This window comes from Neomonachus schauinslandi, chromosome 9 (assembly GCF_002201575.2).
Source record: "Neomonachus schauinslandi chromosome 9, ASM220157v2, whole genome shotgun sequence".
Lineage (NCBI taxonomy): Eukaryota > Metazoa > Chordata > Mammalia > Carnivora > Phocidae > Neomonachus > Neomonachus schauinslandi.
In genome coordinates, this window is record NC_058411.1 from 95,445,339 (window position 1) to 95,471,157 (window position 25,819).

The 25,819-nt window shown below is 36.7% G+C and overlaps 1 protein-coding gene and 1 pseudogene across 1 annotated transcript in view; both read right to left on the reverse strand.

The window, feature by feature from the left end:
- Positions 1-25,819, reverse strand: part of RFX7 (regulatory factor X7) — a 135,713-nt gene that overhangs the window by 82,959 nt on the left and 26,935 nt on the right. The gene's annotated exons all lie outside the window — the stretch shown is intronic.
- LOC110583760 lies at positions 8,076-8,992 on the reverse strand (annotated as a pseudogene).

The window sequence follows — 25,819 nt, forward strand, 5'->3', positions numbered from 1 at the left end:
ACACTATGGACACAAATCCTGTTACATATACTTAACTCTGTTAATTATATATTTTAATGATATCTTACTAAAGTTTAAATTTTTGATTTAGTCCAATTTATTATTTTTTTTCCTTCATGATCCATGTTTTTTATCTTAAGACATCCTATCTAGCTAAAGTTTTAAGGACATATTTCATTCAAGTTAGCTTTTTCAAGTTTGATCTTTATTCGAATTAGAATGTATGGTATGGAGGGGCGCCTGGGTGGCTCAGTCGGTTCAGCATCTGCCTTCGGCTCAGGTCATGATCCCAGGGTCCTGGGATCGGGCCCTGCATCGGGCTCCCTGCTTGGCTGGAAGCCTGCTTCTCCCTCTCCCACTCCCCCTGTTTGTGTCCCCTCTCTCGCTGTGTCTCTCTCTGTCAAATAAATAAAAAATCTTAAAAAAAAAAAAAAAGAATGTATGGTATGGTGTGATACATATTTTCTTTCTGGTAGGCCAACTGCTCCCTATTTTATTATGCCAAGTTTTCATGTATGCTTGACTCTATTTTTGGCTTTTTTTCTGTTTTGTTATTAATCTATGTGTCTCTGAGCCACCACTCTAAATTTACCAGTGCTTTAAAAATTAGGTCTAGTTATTTCATTACATGACCTTCCTTGACCATTTTCAGAACAGTCTTGATAATTCTTAGGCCTTAAATAATCCAGGTGAGTTTTTGGTTTTTCCAATTTCACAAAATTATTGCTAAGATTTATACTGAGCTGTACTGATGTTATAGATTGAAGTGGGGGAGTTGATTCATAATTTTTTTTTGTCTGTCTTTAAAAATGTCTTATAATTTTCTCTTTTTAAAATTATGTTTTCTAATTGGCTCTTGTTAATGTACATGCTGATATTCACAAAAACTATTAGTTTTCTATGCTGCCCTTATATCCAGCAACCTTCCTGAACTTATTAGTTCTAATAGTATATAGATTCTCTTGTAGGTAACAATTTCACTTACAATTAATGAAAATATTTTTCTTCCTTTTCTGTCTTTATGCCTTTTTCTCCTCCTTTCTTATCTAATTACTTTGGCTAAAATCTCTAGTCTAAGGATGAAGAATTGCAGTAATAGCAGACATTCTGTTCTGTTTTCAATTATTATTTCAAAGTTTTAATATGATGTAATATTCCATTTAGTGGGCATTTTATAATTCCCTACAATATTCCTGAATATTCAATGTTTTTATTGACTCGATTAAAATAAAATAATGCTGGGAGCCTGGGTGGCTCAGTTGTTGGGCGTCTGCCTTCGGCTCGGGTCGTGATCCCGGGGTCCTGGGATCGAGTCCCGCATCGGGCTCCCTGCTCGGCAGGAAGCCTGCTTCTCCCTCTCCCGCTCCCCCTGCTTGTGTTCCTGTTCTCGCTGTCTCTCTGTCATATAAATAAATAAAATCTTTAAAAAAAATAAAAAAATAAAAAAAATAATAAAATAAAATAAAATAAAATAATGCTTTGTGCTCGCTTCGGCAGCACATATACTAAAATAAAATAATGCTTCAATATCCTGATGACCTGCTTCAGATAATGACAAAGTAACTTCCCACATATAACAATGACACATTGTGGACAAAATATAAAAACAAGCATCAAAATTAGAGTGACCATAAGCAGGCAGCAACTAGAGGGAAGCATCCTTAAAAGAAGGGAACTGCACTGGGTAGGATTTGTAGTTATAAGGCTATTGTCTGAGGGCACTTATCCACCCATGCAACAATGACCACTGAAGAATAAGGCAGAAATGTGCTGTCTTACCAGCTGAGGAGGCAGAGGACAATGTCTGGGATCGCCAGAGCCACTGTAACATGAAAGATGAAATCCCAGAAAGGAAGGTGCCACAAAATTTCTTTATAAATTATGCCCAAATGTTTGGATAACCTTCCTCTGGGAAAGACTCCAAGGCCTCCAGAAAAAAGCAACAGTTGGAAAAAGTGGAAAGATCTGAGTTGAGTCTCCTTGCTGCTGCCTTTTACAGGAGTAATAATGTTGGGAGTTTGAATCCAGGGATGTTACACTCTACCAGGACAAAAAACCCCAAAAAACCCCACAACACTCAGAGAAAAATAACTGAATCCAAAGCCTACAACAATATATCACCCACAATGCCCATTACACAAGCAAAATTTACCAGAAAGAAGAAACAGGAAAAAGATAAAAGTCAAGATAAAAAAGCAGCTTACAGAAACCAAATCCTGAATGATCCATATGTCAGAATTAGTAGACAAGGATTTCTAAGTATTATAAATACGTCCAAGTATTTAAAGGAAAATATGGTCATAAGAAATGTATACATGGCAGAGGAGAACCTCAGCTGAGAAATGGTAGTTATGAAAAAGAACCAAATGGAAATTCTAAAACTAAAAAGTACAATGTCTAAAATGAAAATTCATTGGATTACCTTAACAGGAGATCAGATACAGCAGAAAAAGGGTCACTAAACTGGAAAATAAATCAATATATCTTATTGAATCTAAAGGAGAAAGAAAAAGATGTTCAACATAATAAGCAGAGCTTCAGAGATCTGTAGTACATCAAGTGGTCTAACTATGTACAGTTGGAGAGGAGAGACAACGAGACAGAAAAATATCTGATAAATGACCAAAAATGTCCCCAAATTGTGTGAAAGACACGAACTTACATATCTAAGCTCATTAAATTCCAAGCAGGATTATTACGAAGAAAACCACACATGGGCACATCACAGTCAAAGAGATGAAAACACAAAGATGAAAAGCAAATTTTGAGGGCAACTGGAGTAAAGTTAATATTATATGCACAGAAGTACTAAAGCAATTCAAGTGATAAAAGAAAATCCTTTCAACAAAGGCTGACGGAATAACTGGATATATCTATAAACAAATGAACATAACTCATCCTACAGCTAATTTTGAGTTGGATCTTAAAATTAACTATAAAAATTTAAACTATAATGCCTACAAGAAATCACAGACTATTATGACCTGAAAATATACAAAGATGTCTTGGGATGCAATAACCATTAAAGAAAAAAAAAATTAGATTCTACCAAAATGAAAATCAACTGTATTCATCAAAAGACATCAATTAAAATAAACAAGCCACCAAACAAAAACAATATTTGCAAAACATATACCTAACAAAAGACTTATGGCTCAGAATATGTAATAAATTCCTACAAGTCAATAGTAAAGTCAATTAATAAGTAAGCAAACAACTGGAAATAGTTCACACAAAAAAAGCAATATACAAATGTCCAAGAAGCAAATGAAAAGATGTTCAACATCATTAATCATCAAGGAAATGCAAATCAAAATCATAATGATATACTATTATATACTCACTAGGATGGCCAAAATTAAAAACAGAAAACACCAAGTTTGGAGCAACTGCAACTGTCATACATTTCTGTTGGAAATATGAAAAGTAAAACCACTTTGGAAAAATTCAGTTAAATATAAACCTATCTTTTATTGCGGCAATTCTACTCCTAGGTATTTATTTAAAAGAAATGAAACTGTGTATCCACAAAACAGGCTTGAACAAAAATGTTCATAGAATCTTTAGTCATAATAGCCCCAAACTGAAAACAATCCAAATGGAAGTCAATATAAGAATGGATATATTCACAGTACTCAGCAATTAAAAAAAAAACTTATGATACATAGAAACACATGGATGAATCTAGTAGATATTACAGTGAGCCAAAGACACCACCCAGAAAAGTTCACTCTATACAATTCCATTTATATGAAGCTCTAGCATAGACAAAATTAATCTATGGCAAAAGAAAAATTACAAAAAGTGTACATTTTGGGATGAGGATTGGGGTTGACTTGGAAGGAGCACGTATGAACTCTGTAATATACTGCCCCATTTCCCCTTTTCAGGAAAGAAGAACTTTGTCCTTCAGCTGCTAGTAGTGCTTCAAGCAGAAAGACTTCTGTTGTCAGCCCACTCTGGGGATAGTCTATGCTGAAGAAAACTTCACTCCCAAAGTCCTATCTCCTTCCAGGGACAAGCCAAAGTGGCTGATCAACATGGGGGTATAAAGGCCCAGCTCTTTGTTACAACTTGGGACAACTCTGATGGGTCATTCCAGCTTCAGAACTCTCTAGCACTGCACCTTAACTTTCCCTCTGCTTTCTTACATTCTTTCCACAGATGTGACTCTCAAGAGCATTCCCTAATGGTTCTTAAAATACAATTCTTGGACTAGCATCACCTGGGACCAGTTACAAATGCAGACATGTGGGCCCCACCCCACACCTACTGAATCAGAAAGCAGAAGTCCCAACCACCTGCAAAGAGCTTCCTAGCTTTCTGTGCCTCACTCTTAAATATACTCAGATAAGATAACAGAGCAATATATTCAGGAGATAAGAATAAAAGAAGAGATAGGAGGTACTTACTCCTCTTGGCTTTCTCTCTGAGGCAATGAGTTAGTGGCTGGTGAACCTTTTACCAAATCTTGTTAACACTTTTTTTTTTTTTAAGATTTTATTTATTTATTTGACAGAGAGAGACACAGTGAGAGAGGGAACATAAGCAGGGGGAGTGGGAGAGGGAGAAGAAGGCTTCCCGCTGAGCAGAGAGCCCAATGTGGGGCTCGATCCCAGGACCCTGTGATCATGACCTGAGCCGAAGGCAGACGCTTAATGACTGAGCCACCCAGGCGCCCCTGTTAACACCTTTTTGAACTCATTAAACTATAAGCCTCTAAGACTTTGATCAAAAATTAAAATTAAATATATAAAAATTTTTTAAAAATCATGAACTTATCAAACAAGAAATGACATTATCTATGGATATATTTGGAATTAACTTATGATTACTTTTTTCAACATTACTCTGACTACTTAAGTTTAAGAAAATTTTCCAGCAGCAGGAAAATATACATAAAAATACATTCACTGGGGTGCCTGGGTGGCTCGGTCAGTTAAGCATCTGCCTTCAGCTCAGGTCATGATTCCAGGGTCCTGGGATCGAGCCTGCATTGGGCTCCCTGCTCAGTGGGGAGCCTGCTTCTCCCTCTCCCTCTGCTGCTCCCCCTGCTTGTACACTCTATCAAATAAATAAATAAAGTCTTTTAAAAAAATACATTCACCACTCTAACAATGAACCACTGATGCACATTTGAGCATTTTAAAAAAAGATAGCATTTGACTTAATATTTCATTGTTTAAATATTTTTCATTTTTATTTTTGAATAAAACTATTTTGTTAATTTTATCTGCAAATAACTTATGTTCAAATAATGTTTAATGTGAGTACTTTCCCAATTTTTTTGACATTTTCTAAATTGTTGATAATTTATTGTATTTCAAATCCACTGAACTTCTGGTCTCACCGGTTTTTAATAAAATTGTTAGTTTTATAAACATTTTAATTAAATAGTATCAACCTGGTATTTGGTATTAGACAAAAATAACAATATGTCAGTATCATAATTTTGCTGTGGTATTTTAACTACTAAGGCTATGGAACATGCTAATCATTCATCTTCCACTTCTTTCAGTTCAGGCTTTGCAAATCAAGTCAGATCAACACAATGTTAAGAAATAAAAATCTTAATCCTAGACCTATGGAGTAGGGAAAAGAGGGAAACACAGCAGCAAGGAGAGTATATACTAATTTAATGAAGAGAGATACAGTTTGAGAAAGCTTATTTTGTTTTCCCTATGTCAAATTACAGAGTGAAGCTGGGGAAAACTTTCTTACCTAGTGGGGTTATACAAAAGAGACAGTAATTTTAGGAAGTGTTAAAAAAACAAACAAACAAAACCTTAGTCTAAGCCTACTTTACCTCACGGAAAACACTTCACAAAAATAACCATGTAGTATTCCCCTTTCTTCAGAGTTCAATACGATACAATAAATAAATTAGTAGTCATGGGCCAAACATATATAGAATATAATACATTGTAAGTAACAGTACACTTCAAAGAATAGAGACTGCTTGCTACAAACATTTCAGAAACTCTGTTTTTCCAGTTTCCACAAATTGTTTATAAACTATGTATTACTGATAATATCATTCTAAGAGACTCCCACTCATCTCTCCAATAACAGGTTTGGCCTCCATCCAAAAGTTCAATACTATTTCTACATTTATTTAGAGTCTCCAAGTCTGAATTGAGAGTAACTCACAATTCCTATATACTTGATTCAAAATTCTTGTGTTGCAGAAATTGTGATCTGTGAATACCAGATATTAGACTTCACCCATGAAAAATCTGAAGTAGGAAAGGTACAGTGTAATTTATCAACTGTAAGAAGCTCTTACACTCTATCTAGCCTTGCCAGGACAAGTCAAACTCTTAGCTTCCTCTTCCTATAAAATAATTAATTCTGTTAAAAGTATATTGACTTCAGATCCTTTTTGTGGATTATGACTTAGCTCACAGTCCATCAAAGTAAAAGATATTTTTACCTTATACTTTTCTATAATGAATATAAAGCATTTACTTTTAGTTTGCTCAAATGAGAACAAACAAAATTCTTAAAATTTTACATTATTTTTTTGTAAAGATTTTATTTATTTATTTGACAGAGAGAGACAGAGAGAGAGGGAACACAAGCAAAGGGAGTGGGAGAGGGAGAAGCAGGCTTCCCGCTGAGCAGAGAGCCCGATGTGGGGCTTGATCCCAGGACTCTGGGATCATGACCTGAGCCAAAGGCATACACTTAACTGACTGAGCCACCCAGGCGCCCCCAAAATTTTACATTTCTAAAAATAACCATAGTAGTAGTGGCTAATTCTATAAAAGTTGAAAGATAAAAAATATATATATAAAAAGCAACTACCCTTAATCTCATCATCCAGAAATATTTATTTATATACTATGGCTTTTTTTTTTTAAGATTTTATTTATTTTAGAGAGAAAGAATGAGCAGGGGGGAGGGGCAGAGGCAGAAGCAGACTCCTGCTGAGCAGGGAACCCAATGTGGGACTCCATCTCAGGACCCTGGGATCATGACCTGAGCCAAAGGCAGACACTTAACGGACTGAGCCACCCAGGCGCCCTCTTACTATGTCTTCTTAAAAATAACTGGGATCCGTTGGTGAGGATGTGGAGAAATTGGAACTGCTGTCTGCTACTAACAATAACCACAAAAAGAATGTAAGATGGTGTCGCTGCTGCAGAAAACAGTTTGGTGTTTCCTCAAAAAACAGAATTATCACATGACCCAGAAATTCTATTCCTAGGTATATACCCAAAGAAATGCAAATAGAAATGAAACAAAAATGTGCACATAAATATTCACAGATGCACTATCCTTAAGAATCAAAAGGTGGAAACAACCCAAATGTCCATCAGTGGATGAATATACAAAATGTGGTACATCCATATAATGGAATATCATTCAGTCACACACACACAAAAAAAGATCCATACTAAAACCTGTATGAATCTTGAAAAATTTGTTTAGAGAAGGCAGACATAAAAGGTCATGTATTGTATAATTTCATGTATCTGAAACATCCAGAGTAGCTACATGCAACTAGAAAGCTAACTGGTGGTTGCCAGGAACTGAGGGGACAGGAAATTGGGGAGTGACTGCTTAAAGGATATGGGGCTTCACTGTGGGATGATGAAATATTTTGGAACTAGACAGAGGTGATGGTTACACAACATTATTAAATGTCACTCAATTGTGAACTTTAAGTGGTTAATTTTGTTATGTAAATTTTACCTTAATAAAAAACAACCTATGATCATAAAACTGAGAAAAATTCATTTTGATACTACACTACCTAATCAACAAAGTACCAACTATGTTTATATTTATACCCCAAAATGCTTTTATTTTGTTTTGAATCGTTTACATTTTACAGTCTTTATTTAAGATTTTATGTACGTATGTATGTATTTATATGGGGGGAAGGAGCAGAGGGAGAGAGAGAATCTCCAGCAGACTTCACACTGAGCTCAGAGCCCTACACAGGGATAAATCCTATGACCCTGAGTTCATGATCCAAGCTGAAATCAAGAGTCGAAGGCCCAACCGACTGGGCTTCCCAGGTACCCCCACTTTACAGTCTTTAATTAAGCACATAAAACTGTACTATTTTATTTCCCCATGAACATTTTGTGAAATTCAGATTAAACTGTATCATTTACAAATCTTTTGTCTTTCTTCTGATCATCTATACCTCTTTGCAGTTCTTGAAAACAACATAATCATCTCACTTTTTTTTTTTAATATTTTATTTGAGAGAGAGTGTGTGTGTGTGAGCAAGAGGGGCAGAGTGAGAAGGAGAGATCTCAAGCAGATTCCACGCTGAGTGCGTAGACCGACAGGGAGCTCAATCTCACATCCCTGAGATCATGACATGAGCTGAAACCAAGAGTCGGAGGCTTAACCAACTGAGCCACCCAGGCGTCCCCTTCATCCCACCTTCTTTTTTTTTAAAATTAATTAATTTATTTATTTATTTATTTTTGTGGTAGTGTTCCATCTTTTAACTTTGAAATTGGCCTAAGGCTGGAATGGGCCAGTGAGATTAAGGAGAGGGTTTCCACTCAACGTTTTCTATACTTATTCTTTCTTCTTCAGCTTTCTGCTCTTGTTCCTTCCAGGCGTGCTCTTCAGCAATTTTTAAAGTTTTTCTAGTTCCTCAAGAAGAGCTGCAGTATCATCATTTACTCTCCAAACTTTCCATCTTCTTCCTCTGCTAGAGGCTCATCTGCATCAAGGTTGGCAGGAGGAATCGGGTCTAACCAAGGCTTCTTTGACACTGAAGATGTTGTATGTTCTCCTGTTGGATGATTTCTTTTTATCTCTTGCTGTAGCTCTCTCCCTTCCAGCTCTGTCCTGAAATCGTGATTCCAAACTTCTTCTGCCTCCTGAATAGTTCATCTATATTTTATCTTTGTATGAGAAGGTCTCTACTTGAGTATTGCTTTAAGAGGTTGCTCAAATAACCTTCTCCTTTTCCTCTCCCATCTCTCACAGATTCAGAAGTTGGTCTAGCTGCTGTTGTCATCTTTTCTGGTTGGCTGAGGTCTGATATAGCAGCCTTCAAAAATCATACAGACACCATTATGCCTCTTCCCAAAATGCTTTAAAAATAGCCATTGTTCAGAGTTCTTGCCTGATCTTATGACCCTTTGGGGATCTGCTTTAAAAGTAATTTAGCTTAGGACGCCTGGGTGGCTCAGATGGTTAAGCGTCTGCCTTCGGCTCAGGTCATGATCTCAGGGTCCTGGGATCGAGTCCCGCATCGGGCTCCCTGCTCCTTGGGAGCCTGCTTCTCCCTCTGCCTCTCTCTCTCTCTCTCTCTCTGTCTCTCATGAATAAATAAATAAAACCTTTAAAGAAAATAAAAAAATAAAAGTAATTTAGCTTGTAGACCAACGCTTCTCAATGGGACACTGGTTTTTACAGGCATCTTTCTTTACTGTACAGTTTGTCCTATGCTTTACAGAATGTTAGGGTATTACTGGATGCTGCCCACTAAATGTCAGTAGACATTCTGACAACCAAAACTGCTCCATGTGGGGCGCCTGGGTGGCTCAGATGGTTAAGCGTCTGCCTTCGGCTCAGGTCATGATCCCAGGGTCCCGGGATCGAGCCCCACATCGGGCTCCCTGCTCGGTGGGGAGTCTCCTTCTCCCTCTTCCTCTGCCTCTCCCCACTGCTCCTGCTCTCTCTCTCTCTGTCTCAAATGAATAAATAAAAAAAAAAAAAAAAAAAAAAAAAAAACTGCTCCATGTATTATCATATGTCCCTAGTTGAGAGCTACTACTCGACTGTAGAGAACAAAGTTATTCATATGCTATGTGTTGTTGACTCACATATAAGAAGTTCCCTAATATACTCAATACAATGCTCTACAAATGAGTTATTTCAAAAGTTTGAACTTTGTTATGTATGAAAAGTGAACTTTTTGTTTTTTTGAAAAACACAAAATATTTTAAGCATTTGCTAATTTTATCAAAAAACTCATTTTCTTATTCAGAAAATTAAAACTACTTTGTTTTTTTAAGATTTATTTTAGAGAGAGAGAGAGAGCGCGCACACACTTGCACAAGCAAGTGGGGGAGAGGCAGGGGGAGAGAGAATCCTGAAGCAGACATCCTGAGCACAGAGCCTGATGTGTCAATCCCAGGACCCTGATATCATGACCTGAGCAGAAATCAAGAGTCAGATACTTAACCAACTGAGCCACCCAGGAACCCCAAAGCTAGTTTCAACTAGAAGAATTAGAGTTACCAGATAACTTTTGCCTACTATTTAATTATTGATATTATTAAGTTTTCAACTTCTTAGTGACATTATTGCATTCATTGAGTTAGTATTTTGTCTATTATTTTTTGAGATTACCAAGTTATAAGTATATAGTAAAGTTATAAAGAATACTATAACACACATGTTCCTGCCAATGACTTTGAACTAATCTGAATATTTTCTTTTTTCCCTTAAGGAAGAAAACTTCATGGATATAACTGAAGCCCCTCTGGGCTCTTTTCCAATTTCACTTCACCATTTTTTACTACAAATATTCAGTACAGTAGCCCCCCCTTACCTGTGGTTTCGCTTCCCACGGTTTCAGTTACCCAAAGTTAATCATGGTCCAGAAGCAGGTGATCTTCCTTCTGATGTATAATGTATAGTCAGAAGATCAACAGTAGCCTAGCGCTGCATCATGATGACTACATCATTCACTGCACTTCATTTCATCATATAAGCATTTTATCACCCTCACATCACCACAAGAAGGGTGAGTACAGTCAGATATTTAGAGAGAACATATTCACCTAACTTCTGTTCTAGTATAGTGTTATAATTATTCTATTTTATTAGTTTGTTGTTAATCTCTTACTGTACCTAATTTATACATTAAACTTTATTACAGGTATGCATGGTTGTATGTATAAGAAAAAACATAGGTACTATCCATGGTTTCAGGCATCCACTCGGGTCCCTGTTGGATAAGGGGGGGGGAAACTAATGTATGTCACTAAACAATATGAAGCAGTTTTGTTTACTTTATCAACATGGAGTTATGATGTATGTATTATTCTACCTTTTCTCCCCCCCTTTTACCTACTAGGCTTTAGAAAAAGTGTATCTATTTTTATTCATTCTAGTTTATCCATTTTAACTGTTACTAGTGTTATGGACTGAATTATGTACCAATCCTCAGTACCTCACAATGTGAACTTATTTGGGGACAGGGTCTTATAGAGGCAATCAAGTTAAAATCAATCAGTCATGCGGGTAGGCTCTAATCCAATACGAAAGCTGTGCTAATGAAATGGGAAAATGCAGATACAGAGACATACAAGGAAAGAAGATGATGTGAAGAGACATACGAAGGCCATCTGCAAGCCAAGGAAAGCAACCTGGAAGATCCTTCCCTCATACCTCTCAGAAGGAATCAACCCTGATGACACCTTGATCTCGGGACTTCTGGCCTCCAGAACTGTGAGAAAATAAATTCCTGTTGTTTAAGTCACCTATTCTGTGGTACTTTGTTATAGCAGCCCTAGAAAATATACATAGTATCCCATTGTCTGAACATACTACTTTTTATTTATACATTCTTCCACTGAAAGACACCTATGGTGTTTCTAGCTCTATACTGTAACACACAATGTTGCAACAAACATTTGGCAAACAGATCTTGCTATGCACATTGCAACACTTTTTCTCAGACACATACACAAACATACATACACAAACCTTGCAGGGGAATTCTGGTATGTTGATCTTCAACTTTCTAATTATTGCTAAATTGCCCTTCAAAGTATACTCTATCAGCTGTGTATGAGAATAATTTCTTTACCCTCCCCAAAATTTGGTAATGACAGACTTTTGCCAATGTAATGTGTGTGAAATTATTTCACTGTTTTAATATGCATTACTCTAATAATGGAGTTTAACATCCTTACCATGTTTATTAACCAACGAAGTCTTCTTGTATGTACTGCCTACTCATATCCTTTACCCATTTTTTTTACTTTGTTGTTTACTATTATTATTCTTATAATGAGTCCTCTTTATACTTTGATACTAATCCTCTGCCAATTATTTGAATTATAAATATTTTCTCCCCATCTGCAGTTTGTTTTTCTTTTTGTGGTGTTGTTTTACAGAAAGCTTTTATTTTAATGTGTGCAAATTTATTAGTATTTTCCTTCATGAAAAGTGCTTTTGGTGTCTTGTTTTTAAAAATTTTTCCTTATCATGAGGTCACAAAGAGATTTATTTTCAGGGTGCCTGGGTGGCTCAGTCAGTTAAGCATCTGACTCTTGATCTTAGCTCAGGTCTTGATCTCAGGGTCCTGAGTTCAAGCCCAGTGTTGGGACTCCAAGTTTGGAGCGGAGCTTACTTAAAAAAAAGAAAAGAGGGAGAGATTTATTTTCTTATAAATGTTTGCTTTTCACATTTGGTGTTTGAGTTTCCTTGGATTCTGTGTGTGATATATGTATATTTTTAATACAGATAACTAAAGGTCCAGTGATCCACCCTTTCCTTGTAGAGAAGGCTGCTGTCTTGTTTACGTGTTTTCTAAGTCTAGCACTTTTCCTGGTACACATTAGGCAATGCGTGCTCAATAAAATGACGGATGGAGGGAGGAGAAGGGAGAGAAAGAAAGGCGAAGCAGGGATAGGAGTGTGGAAACGAGTATTCAGATCATGGTTCTTGGTGCAAACTTAAGTATCAGAACCATACAAGACAAAGGGTATTAAAAACAGACTCAGGGGGTGGGCTGCAGGAAAATGGGCTTTCCAGAACTCCAGAATGCTGGAGGCAAAGATATTGATCATGCAACTGGGTAACCACTCTGCTTTCTGTCTCCCAGGATGAGAATATGGCCTTGTTGGTGCTGAATTGGTTTAAAATCGAGAAAACTATGATGCTTTATAACTATCACTTGATTATTATGTTAAGTCTTTGTAGAATTTTAATGAAAGCCTAGGTATAAAGGGCAAAGATATACCATACATTTGATACAGCAACTCTAGGTGAACTTTTCCTAAAGGTAAGATAGCTGTACACACACAAGAAACCCCAGAGAGGTCGAAAAAACTTTAAAGATATGCTGCATTTACTACTACTCAGAATAGTCATTTGACTTCTGTATCCTTAACTACATAATCCAGGAACATACAACAGGTATATGTCTCTTCCCAATAATCCCTAACCTTAAGGTCAAATGGAGGGGTGGGGGAGGGCACAGTGGAAATAAGGAGAAAGAAGAATGGGACCTACAATGACTTCTGCTTCAGTGATGCTCAAAAGAAAAATAGCTCCCTAGCGCAAGACTATGATATCTAGCACAGTATAGCTGAGGAAATACATTCTATAAGAGTGAAAGGGGGCTTAGCCTCTTGATGAATGTACACAAAACCACCTACGAAGTATTCTTGCCAAAATATTAAACCATGTCTATGGAACCATATTTACATCTAACAACCAACACATAGGAGAGCAGAGATGAGAAATATGCTAAAAAGCAGCATGAGAATGAAATCAGCAAAACCCAGACCATGGGAAACTCCAGAGGACAAACGATAGTTTCTTCAACAGAAAAAAAAACTACAAGAAAAAATTTAAAAGAAGACCTGTAGATTAAGAGACAATCAACCAATAGCAATATAAGAATACCGATCCAAACAAATTACAAAGGAAAAAATGAGACATGAAAATGAGAGAACTGTATGCTTGCAGATATTATGGAATTACTATTACTTTTCTTGGTGGCTTAATCATACAGTTGTATTTATTTGCAGATGATACGATGTCCAGGATTTTCTTCAAAATAATCAATGGAGATTTTACACACACACACACACACACACACACATATTTAGCTATGAGACTAGTTGTTGAAGCTGAACAATAAGGACATGAGGGTTCACTATATTTTCTCTTTCTGTATACAACTGAAATTTTTCAAAATAAAAAGTTTTAAAAAGGGGAGTGCTTAGCAGCTCCTTTCCAAAAGAAAAGCACATCATCAACCATGCAGGTCCTACAACTAAGAGACTAGTTTAAGACCTAAAAATCTTCTGGGGCGCCTGGATGGCTCAGTGGTTAAGCGTCTGCCTTCGGCTCAGGTCATGATCCCTGGGTCCTGGGATCGAGCCCCGCATCGGGCTCCCTGTTTAGCGGGAAGCCTGCTTCTCCCTCTCCCACCACCCTGCTTGTGTTCCCTCTCTTGCTGTCTCTCTCTCTCTGTCAAATAAATAAATAAAACCTTAAAAAAAAAAAGACCTAAAAATCTTCTGATGTTGATTCAAACTATGAAGGACTTATACTCTATAAAACTACACAGAAAACTAAGAATCACAGCTTCATCCACTATATCCACTGCCTACTGAGTTATTTACAATGTTTCCTAAACAGCCATTCACTGATACAGAGTATGTTACTAGTATTTGAAAGTTTATACGATGATTCATTTTAGTGAAGTTATTTTCCTTGTTTTGCTATTCTCCACATATAGACATCTTTTATTACTGATTGCTGGTTATCCCAAGTGCCGAATTTTACTATTAAAATTTGCTGTAAAAGGACTGAAAAATCTGTACTTTGGGGAGGCAGGGTACTGAACAAATGCATGATTTTCTTTAGTCTCATCAATCCGTGTACTTGCCCATTTTTTTTCAATGCACAGATTTTCAGATTTATAATAAAAGTTCAAAGTAGTCAAATGAGAGTAAAGCATTTGTTCATGTAATACAACCTTTTAAAAACTAAAAGGAACCATTCAAATAAATTTATCCAATAAGAAACACCTCGGTGTATGTAGCAGGAAAAAAACATGGTTTATGAAAGAAAGAATTCCAATTCTGCCACTACTAGCTATATGCCCTTTACTTAGATGAACTCTTTTTTTCTTGAAGTATAGGAAACCTCCTCTAAAGTTTTTTGTGAAGATTAAACAAGATGATCTATATAAAAGTCATACTGCAGTAAATAACGCACAGGTAACAGATTTTTTTTTTTTAAGATTTTATTTATTTATTTGAGAGAGAGCATGAGAGGGGAATGAGGGACAGAGGGAGAAGCAGGCTTCCCGCTGAGCAGGGAGCCCAACGTGGGATTCGATCCCAGGACTCCAGGATCATGACCTGAGCCGAAAGGCAGACGCTTAACCAACTGAGCCACCCAGGCACCCCAGGTAACAGATTCTTAGTAAATATTAAATGAAAGTAAATCTAGTCTAACCCTTTCATTTACAGTAAGAAAATGGAGAATCAAAAGGTTAAATGACTTGTGCAAGGTTACACACTGATTTTTATTTGGCCACATTATCTAGTAAAAATGCTCTTATTATACCAGATAATCATGCCTCTATTCTACACTTGGATTTTAATGAAGAAGAACAATTGTGTCCCAGTCTCATCATTTTGGAACTTCCTTCTCCAAAAAACATGAAGTATTGCCAGTAAGTGAGCTGGATGAAGGTTTCTGGCTAGCTCCCAAGACATACACTTTTTGCTGGGCTTCAATGCCCTCTAGTGCTGATCTGTAGAGGCAGCCTCTGGTTCCAAATACAGGCAAATTTACTTGGTCTATACACCACATAACAATGCCCATGAAAATAATGAAATGAAACATGAGGCACTGAGAGCCATCTATAAGGATGGCTCTGTTTTCCTTGGAAGAGGAAATTTTTAAGAGGTTTTACTTTCTTTTCAAAGTTTCAAAATGCTTTTTACACTTTCTGTTCTTGTTTGAATTTATATAATAAACACATAAAGCTTTAAAGAACAAACTAAAACATGAGGCAGGACAGAATCATGTGGATAACCAGTGAGAATCACTCGTCTTCCCCTACTGCATAGCTTCAAAAAAAGACTGATAGAGCCATGCAGCTCAGTATCTTCTTATGATACATTATGAGAAAGCTACGTCAGAAATAAGGCAGATCATTAAAATGAAAAACACGCGGGGATAAACTTAAGTGCCCTCATTTTCTTTGGATATATCTTAGATGTCACCAATAGGTGACGTGTGTGTAAGTCTTTTTATTTTATTTATTATTTTTTTTAGAGAGAGAGCGCAAGCTTGGGGGTTTGGGGAGGGGCAGAGGGAGAGGGAGAGAGAGAATCTTAAGCAGGCTCCACACCCAGTGTGGAGCCCAATGTGGGTCTCAACCCCATAACCCTGAGATCACGACCTGAGCCAAAATCAAGAGTCAGATGCTTAACTGACTGAGCCACCCAGGCGCCCTTGTAAGTCTTTTTAAAGTGAAAAGCATTAAGCCAACCTATTATTATCCGATACTTATTAGATTCTTAACTGAGATCCTAAAACAAGGAAACCAAAGTGGGAATCGCTGTAGAAGACGAAAGTTAAAATGAGATTTCTTCTAAGATGGCAGACTCAGGCAATGATGTTCAATACACAGATCAGAAATTATATTAATGTCTTATATAAACTGCTACAAGAATATTTCTTAAAATTGTAGTTGAAATGACTCTTGCATATACTGCCTTCACTCTTTTTTTTTTTTTTAAAGATTTTATTTATTTATTCGAGAGAGAGAGAATGAGAGACAGAGAGCACGAGAGGGAAGAGGGCAGAGGGAGAAGCAGAACCCCTGCTGAGCAGGGAGCCCGATGCGGGACTCGATCCCGGGACTCCAGGATCATGACCTGAGCCAAAGGCAGTCGCTTAACCAACTGAGCCACCCAGGCGCCCCTGCCTTCACTCTTGAGACACAATTTATAACTCTTCTCCAGATTTTATTAGGGTAGCAAAGGGTTCAGTATCCCAATATCTGTTCCAAAAAATGTAACCACCATGTTCAATGTCCCTGTCCTCCATTTAACCCCAAGAATCATAGAACTTTTTGTCATCATGAAAAGGCAAAAAACATGAAAACTAATTTGATAGTTGTTACTAAAATTCTCCCCCCAAAAGCACTGAAAGAACCCAAAGTGGAGAGCCTGATCTAAAAATGTTGCTCCAACATATAAAGCAGAAGGCTATCTAAGGAGATCAAAGAAAACTCAATTTTCAAATAATGGTTTAGAGAGGAAGACACCAAGATGGATACATTTTAAAGGTAGAATAGTTATCAACGGAAATAGGCAAGATAAATTATTAATGATATAGTTAGAAAGATCTAGATTTTTCACCTTTCTCTATGTGCCTAAAGCACAATTCCATGTAGTAGGTCTGGCAGCGACCTCTTAGGATACTTCAAAGAGACTTATGAAATGAAGGATCATGAGATCTTAGGCCAAAAGTTTCCAAAACAAAAACGAATTCTTTCCTGGGCCAGAAAGCTTTATAAAAACTTAAATAATGAGTTTCAGTCTCTGAGACCTGTCAGCTCATGGGGAATATGTCTGTCCAAAAGAAATATAATACAGGCCACATAAGTAATCTTAAATTATCTAGTAGTCACATTAAGTAGTAAAAAAAAAAAAAAAAAAGATGAAATTAATTTTAATAAAATATTTTATTAATACATCAAAATATTACCACTTCACAATATTATCTACTTCCATATATAATCAATATAAAAATTACTGAAATATTTTAGATCATTTTTTCATATTAAGTCTTTGCAATCCAGTATGTAATTAATACTTAACACATTTCAGTATGATTTAGCCACATTTCAAGTGCTCAACAGCCACATGTAGCTAGTGGCTACTGTATTGGGCAGTGTAGGTCTATGGCACAGTACATCTCACGGGCTATATTTAAAAGAATATAAGAAAAATTTGATGACTCCTTCATAGGTGAGCATGCAGAGACAAAACAGGTTGTTACTCTTTAATTATAGGACTTTCTATGTATAAAAATGCTAATTTCTTAGACTGCCTTCAATCGTGATACATGCAGAATAATTCCTTTCTAGATTTTATTAGAGCAGTGATCAGTATCCCAATATCTGTCCTCCAAAAAAAGAAGTGACTGATTCAATACCCAATTGCCCTGAAAACCAAGAATCACAGCCACAGATGATAAAGCATTTATATTTTACAACCAGTAACACAACATAGGCAGAAGATAGGTGTCCAGGTGTCAAGTATAAAAGGAGTACAAAAATGTGAGAAGCCAGCCTTATAACCATCTGGAACAGAGAACTGCAAGGTGACTATACACTAATGACATATTACCAATATTCTAGAGTTGTATTTTGTGAGGACTGTTCCTCCCAATATGAATAGGTACACCCCATGGAAAAAGTGGCCAATATGCAAGTCAATTTAGGAATTGCTGAATTAAACAATATTAAACATATTCTAGGTTCCTCCATCCCCATAATACCTGACTGTTCAAGGATCTTAATATGCCAATTAGTACTGTGTCCATTTGAGAGGGGTTTAAAAAGAGGGCTAGAGTACACAGCATCTCCCAACCTAATTTGGTGAAGAAATGTTATTTTCATGGATCTTGAGGAACAAGTAACCCAAATTAGAAAATGATGATCTAGAAGCACAGGTAAGACTACTCCCACAAGCCCAAGGAGAATCAATGGTACACAGGGTATTGGTAAGGCCTAAGCTGGCTCTGAGGGTCTAGTTCCTAACAATATTCTAATAGAAGCTCTAAGGACTAAATTGTCAGGAAAACCATTTTTTATTTGGTGAAGTAAAAAAGGCAATGATCTATATTATTCTATCTGTAGAGCTATTATACTCACCCCTCATTCCTTCATTCAAGTAATAATGGCCATGAAATACAAGATTAATTTAATTAAAATTCTACCCAAAAAATCTCATTTTGGTCTTATTTTCCTACAGACCAAAAAACAAAATTTATGTAATCAAATGGGAGTGACGGTCAAAAACCCATCCAATTGGTTCTAAAGCTGCTGCTAAAACTAGACATTTGCTGTTCACAAAGTTTAAAGAAGTAACCAAGCAACCAGAATAATCAATGTATATAGAAACATCTAAAATAACCACATTGTCTAGAACCAAAGGGACCTAAAATACATATAAGGGTGCCAATTAAGACAATAAAAGCAAAAAGAGTGCTATTTCCCCTAAGGAGGGGATTTTCTCTATGACTTGTGGAAGGTGTCACAGGCAAAACAAAGAACACACTCCAAAAAATACTGTGATTTCTCCAAATCCCTAATCTGGATTACATGCTCCCCCTACAGGATCAAAGGAGAGAAAACACAAAATGAAGGGAACACTCAAGGTAGAGAGTTTTTTTGTTTTTAATTTTTTTACAAGTCTTTATTATTAATTCTGCCCCAAATCTACAAGGTATTTAAAACATAACATACATGGCCCAGCTTTACTTTTTATTATTATTTAAGTGGTCTTTGACTCTATAATCCTATATAGAAAAGATTTGTCCAATAGCCAGGAGGAGACATTTAATTTTTGCCAAGTCTGGTGGGTATGAAATGGTTGTCATGATTTGCCTTTCTCTGAAAACTAACAAGTTTGAGCACGTTTTAGTGTTTTTTTCTTAAAGGTATCCTTTTAACGAAATGCCTGATTATAATTTTTACTCAAATTTCTGTTTGCTTCTCTGCAATCTGTAAGACTTCTTTATATATTTCAAATACTAATCTTCTTTCAGCTGTGTCGCAACTATTTTCTCTTAGTGTGTGACTTATGCTTTCACTTTCATTATGTTGACACAAGACAAACAAAACTTTAGAATTAAATATAAATGCTCAGAAATGCTAGAGAATTCTACCAAACACTTAAGAACACCAATTCTACAAAATCTTTTCCAGAAAAAAGAAGAGGGAAAACTTGCCAATTCATTCTATGAAGCTGATGTTACCATCATATCGCCAGTAATAGACACAGGAACAATGGAACACAACAGAGCACCTAGAAACAGACACATTCAAATATGTTCAACTGACTTCTGACAAAGATACAAAAGCAACTCAATGGAGGACAGATTTTCAACAAATAGTGCTAGAGCAACTGAATGTTCAATGGTTAAAAAATGAGATACCACGTCATCGCCATCAGGATGAATTAAAAAAACAAAGTAACAAGTATTGACAAGGATATGGAGAAACTGGAACTCTATGCCATAAATACTGTAGTCATAATTAGTCTTGGCATTTGAGATTGCAAGTGCTTAACTCTGTCCTTCAGGAGCATCTTGCCTATTACAGCCCATTTTCTATCTATAAAAAGCTTAAGATATGATTATGTGGTTTTATGGAAAACACTGTTTTGGTTAAAATTGCACTGAATCTGTAAACTTACTTGGTAAGACATGAAAAAGTTTTTATGGCAGTAGTACATTTTTCCATTTATTAAGGTCTAAATTATTTAAAAATCTTTCAATAAGGTTTTATAATTTTCTAAAATTTCAACTTAGATTAACAAGAATCTATTTATTTCTGTTACTGTATGTTTTTAAATTATATATTTTTATGTAAAAATTTTATTGTATATACAAATGCAAATGACTTTTGCTAGACTATTAATAATTTCAATTTTTATGTAGACTGAGTTTTCCACATAGGTTAACCTAAGATAATTTTGTTTCTTCTAATTATTCCTTTTACTCATTTTTTCCTTTTATTTCTGAATGTGCTAAGACTCTGTACAATATGGGTAAGAGTGATAATAAGCACCCATACACTGTTTCTAATTTTCAAAAGAGTGCTAAACTATACAAATAAAAGAAAGGACAAGAACCATATGATCCTCTCAAGAGATGCAGAAAAAGCATTTGAGAAAGTACAGTATCCTTTCTTGATAAAAACTCTTCACAGTGTAGGGATAGAGGGTACACACCTCCATATCATAAAAGCCATCTATAAAAAACACACAGCGAATATCATTCTCAATGGGGAAAAATTGAGAGCCTTTCCCCTAAGGTCGGGAACATGGCAGGGATGCCCACTATCACCACTGCTGTTCACATAGTACTAGAAGTCCTAGCCTCAGCAATCAGACAGTTAAAAGAAATAAAAGGCACCCGAATCCGCAAAGAAGTCAAACTCTCACTCTTTGCAGATGACATGATACTCTATGTGGAAAACCCAAAGACTCCACCCCAGAATTGCTAGAACTCATATAGGAATTCAGGAAAGTGGCAGGATATAAAATCAATGCACAGAAATTAGTTGTATTTCTATACACCAACAATGAGACAGAAGAAAATTAAGGAGTTGATCCTATTTATAATTGCACTTGTAATACCTTAAGATCCTATTTATAATTGCACTTGTAATTGTAATACCTTAAGATACCTAGGAATAAACCTAACCAAAGTGGAAAAGGATTTGTACTCAGAAAACTATAAAACACTCATGAAAGAAATTGAGGAAGACACAAAGAAATGGAAAAATGTTCCATACTCATGGATTAGAAGAACAAATATTGTTAAAATGTCTATGCTACCTAGAGCAACCTATACCTTCAATGCAATCCCTATTAAATACCATCAACTTTTGGGGCGCCTGGGTGGCTCAGATGGTTAAGCGTCTGCCTTCGGCTCAGGTCATGATCCCAGGGTCCTAGGATCGAGTCCCGCATCGGGCTCCCTGCTCCTTGGGAGCCTGCTTCTCCCTCTGCCTCTCTCTCTCTCTCTCTGTCTCTAATGAATAAATAAATAAAATCTTTAAAAAATAAATAAATAAATAAATAAATACCATCAACTTTTTTCACAGAACTGGAACAAATAATCCTACAATTTGTATGGAACCAGAAAAGACCCCGAATACCCAAAGGAATGTTGAAAAAGAAAACCAAAGCTGGTGGCATCACAATTCTGGACTTCAGGCTCTATTACAAAGCTGTAATCATCAAGATAGTACGGTACTGGTACAAAAACAGACACATAGATCAAGGGAACAGAATAGAGAACCCAGAAATGGACCCTCAACTCTATGGTCCACTAATCTTCAACAAAGGAGGAAAGATGTCCAATGGAAAAAAGACAGTCTCTTCAACACATGGTGTTGGGAAAACTGGACAGCCACATGCAGAAGAATGAAACTGGATCATTTTTCTTTTTTTTTTTTTTTTTTTTAAAGATTTTATTTATTTATTTGACAGAGAGAGACACAGTGAGAGAGGGAACACAAGCGCGGGGAGTGGGAGAGGGAGAAGCAGGCTTCCCGCGGAGCAGGGAGCCCGATGCGGGGCTCGATCCCAGGACCCTGGGACCATGACCTGAGCCGAAGGCAGACGCTTAACGACTGAGCCACCCAGGCGCCCCTGGATCATTTTTCTTACACCATACACAAAAATAGACTCAAAATGGATGAAAGACCTAAATGTGAGACAGGAATCCATCAAAATCCTTGAGAAGAACACAGGCAGCAACCTCTTCGACCTCAGCCACAGCAACTTCTTGCTAGACATGTCTCCAGAGGCAAGGGAAATAAAGGCAAAAAAGAACTATTGGGACTTCATCAAGATAAAAAGCTTTTGCACAGCAGAGGAAACAGTCAACAAAACCAAAAAACAACCGACAGAATGGGAGAAGATATTTGCAAATGACATATCAGATAAAGGGCTAGTAACCAAAATCTAGAAAGAACTTATCAAACTCCACACCCAAAGAACAAATAATCCCATCAAGAAATGGGCAGGAGACATGAACAGACATTTCTCCAAAGAAGACATATAAATGGCCAACAGACACATGAAAAAATGTTCAACATCACTCTGCATCAGGGAAGTACAAATCAAAACCACAATGAGATACCACCTCACACCAGTCAGAATGGCTAAAATTAACAGGTCACGAAATGACAGATGTTGATGAGGATGCGGAGAAAGAAGAACCCTCCTACACTGTTGGTGGGAATGCAAGCTGGTGCAGCCACTCTGAAAACAGTATGGAGTTTCATCAAAAAGTTGAAAATAGAGCTACCCTACGACCCAGCAATTGTACTACTGGGTATTTACCCCAAAGATACAAATGTAGTGATCCATAGGGGCACCTGCACCCCAATGTTTATAGCAGCAATGTCCACAACAGCCAAACTATGGAAAGAGCCCAGATGTCCATCGACAGATGGATACAGAAGATGTGATGTGTGTATGTACACACACACACACACACACACAGGAATATTAGCCATCAAAAAAATGAAATCTTGCCATTTGCAACAACATGGATGGAACTAGAGGGTATTATGCTAAGTGAAACAGGTCAATCAGAAAAGGACAATTATCACATGATTTCACTCATATGTGGAATTTAAGAAACAAGGCAGCAGATCATAGGGGAAGAGAGGAAAAAATGAAACAAGATGAACCCAAAGAGGGAGACAAACCATATAAGACTCTTAATTTTAGGAAACAAAGTGAGGGTTGCTAGAGTGGAGGGGAGTGGGTGAATAGGGTAACTGGTGATGGACACGGGGGAGGGTATGTGTTGTAATGAGCACTGGGTATTATATAAGACCGATGAATCACAGACCTGTACCCCTGAAACAAATAATACATTATATGTTAATTAACTGAATTTAAATTAAAAAGGGGGGTGTTTTAGATCTTTTTTACTAAAGATCCAGTATGTTTTCTGTGGTTTCTCTGTAGACACTGTTTATCAATTAAGGAAGTTCTATTCTGAGCTTGCTAGGAGTTTTATCACAAACAGATATTGAATGTTATTATTATTTTTTTTAAGATTTTATTTATTTGACAGAGAGAGACACAGTGAGAGAAGGAACACAAGCAGGGGGAGTGGGAGAGGGAGAAGCAGGCTTCCCGCTGAGCAGGGAGCCTGATGTGGGGCTCAATCCCAGGACCCTGGGATCATGACCTGAGCCGAAGGCAGACACTTAACGACTGAGCCACCCAAGGGCCCCTTGAATGTTATTATTAAATTAAATTCTTTTCGGGCGCCTGGGTGGCTCAGTTGGTTAAGCGACTGCCTTCGGCTCAGGTCATGATCCTGGAGTCCCTGGATCGAGTCCCGCATCGGGCTCCCTGCTCGGCAGGGAGTCTGCTTTGCCCTCTGACCCTATCCCCTCTCATGTGTTCTCTCTCATTCTCTCTCTCTCAGATAAATAAATAAAATCTTTAAAAAAAATAAAAAATAAAAAATAAATAAAAAAAAATAAATTAAATTCTTTTCCTACATCAGTTCAGATAATCAAATAATTTGTCTTCCTTCATCTGTTAAAGTGATTCATTATAGGAACAGATTTTCTAAAGGACTAACTTTGCACTCTAATACATTTAAGCTGCTAAGATGTATTCTCCTTTTTTATACATCTTTGGCTTCGATTTTCTATTTTTGTTGTGGACTTTCTGTTCCTATGTTTGAGTGGGATAGTAAAATTAAAGGCCATTTTTATATTCTATCTGGCTTAGGTGCCAAGATTATACTAGCCTCACAAAATGAGCAGGAATGTATAGTAGTTATTGCTGTGTAATAAACTGCCCCAAAACTGTAGTGGTTCAAACCAACGAACATTTATTATCTAAAAGCTTCTGTGTGTCAGGAACTTGGGAGTGGTTTAGCCGGGTGGGTTCTAAGGGTTTCTCATTAGGTTTCAGTCAGGATGTCAGCAGGGGCTGCAGAATCCACTTCCAAGATGGCCCACTCACATGCTGCTGGGAGGAGGCCTCAGTGTCTCACCACATAAGTATCTCCGTAGGCTTGAGTGTTCTCATAAGTAACTGGTTTCTCCAAGAACAAGTAAACCAACAGAAAGAGTGAGGAAGAAGCTGCAGTGCCTTTTATGAACTATTCGCTTAAGTCCCACCCTTCATTTTTTTGTTACTGCTGTTAGAATTGCATCATTAGGTCCAGCCCACCCTCAAGATGAGGGAATTAGGCTTCCACCTCTTGGAGGGAAGAGTATTAGGAGCTAAAAAAATACTTTATAAAGATAGTGGAGTATTCCCTCTTTTTCTAATTTGTAAATTTGTGTAAGATTTTCCTTGAATATTGGGGTAGATTTCACTTATAAAATTACTGGGACTTGGTATTTTATTTGCAGGTAGTTTTTAAAGAACCCATTCAACTTCCTTAGTGCTTAAAGGGCAATCAGGTTTTCTATTATTGAAGTAATTTAAAGTTCTCTTGGCATTTATCCATTGCATTCCATTTTTATAATATACGGACATCAAGGTTGCTTACAAATTCCCTTATTTTCATCTCTGCTGCATCACAGTTATGTCTCATTTTTCATTCCTAATATTATTTACATCTACTTTTTTCTTGATCTGTCATTCCTGAGTCTTAACCATTTAACAAGGTTTTTCAAAGAAACCAACTTAGACGTTGGTGATCCTATCACATCTTAGTTTTCTATTCTTTTTCTTTATTACTTCCTTCTATTTTCTTTGTTAACTCTTAATTTTTCATCTTAAACTGAAAGCTTATTAGCTCATTAATTTTTTTCTTTTTTCCTAGTGCAAACCAGTAAATCTACAAATTTCTCTATCAAGTGCCAATTTGTTGCATCTATAAATTCTGACAGTAAATCTTTTCATTAGCATCCAATTTCTCAGCATTTTCTAATTTTCATCATGATTTCTTTTTTGAAGGTTATTTATTTACTTATTTTTAGTAATCTCTACACCCAAGGTGGGGCTCAAACTTAGGGCCCCAAGATCATGAGTCATACGCTCTACCAACTGAGCCTGCCAGGAGCCCCTGAAGGTATTTTAAAAATTGCCAAATGCATGCAAATATTCTCCAACTTTTTATTATTAAAATAGTTTTTAAAGCAAAGAAAATTTAAAGAGAACTGTACACACTTAACCTAGATTCAACATTTGCCAATTTATTTTCTCTTTATATAGCATAAAGTATACACACACACACACATGCATATAGTATGACATGTGTATTCTGCTGTGCCAAGTAAGTTGTAGACATTAAAACATTTGATCCCTAAATAGTTTGACATGCATTTCCTATGAAAAAGCAA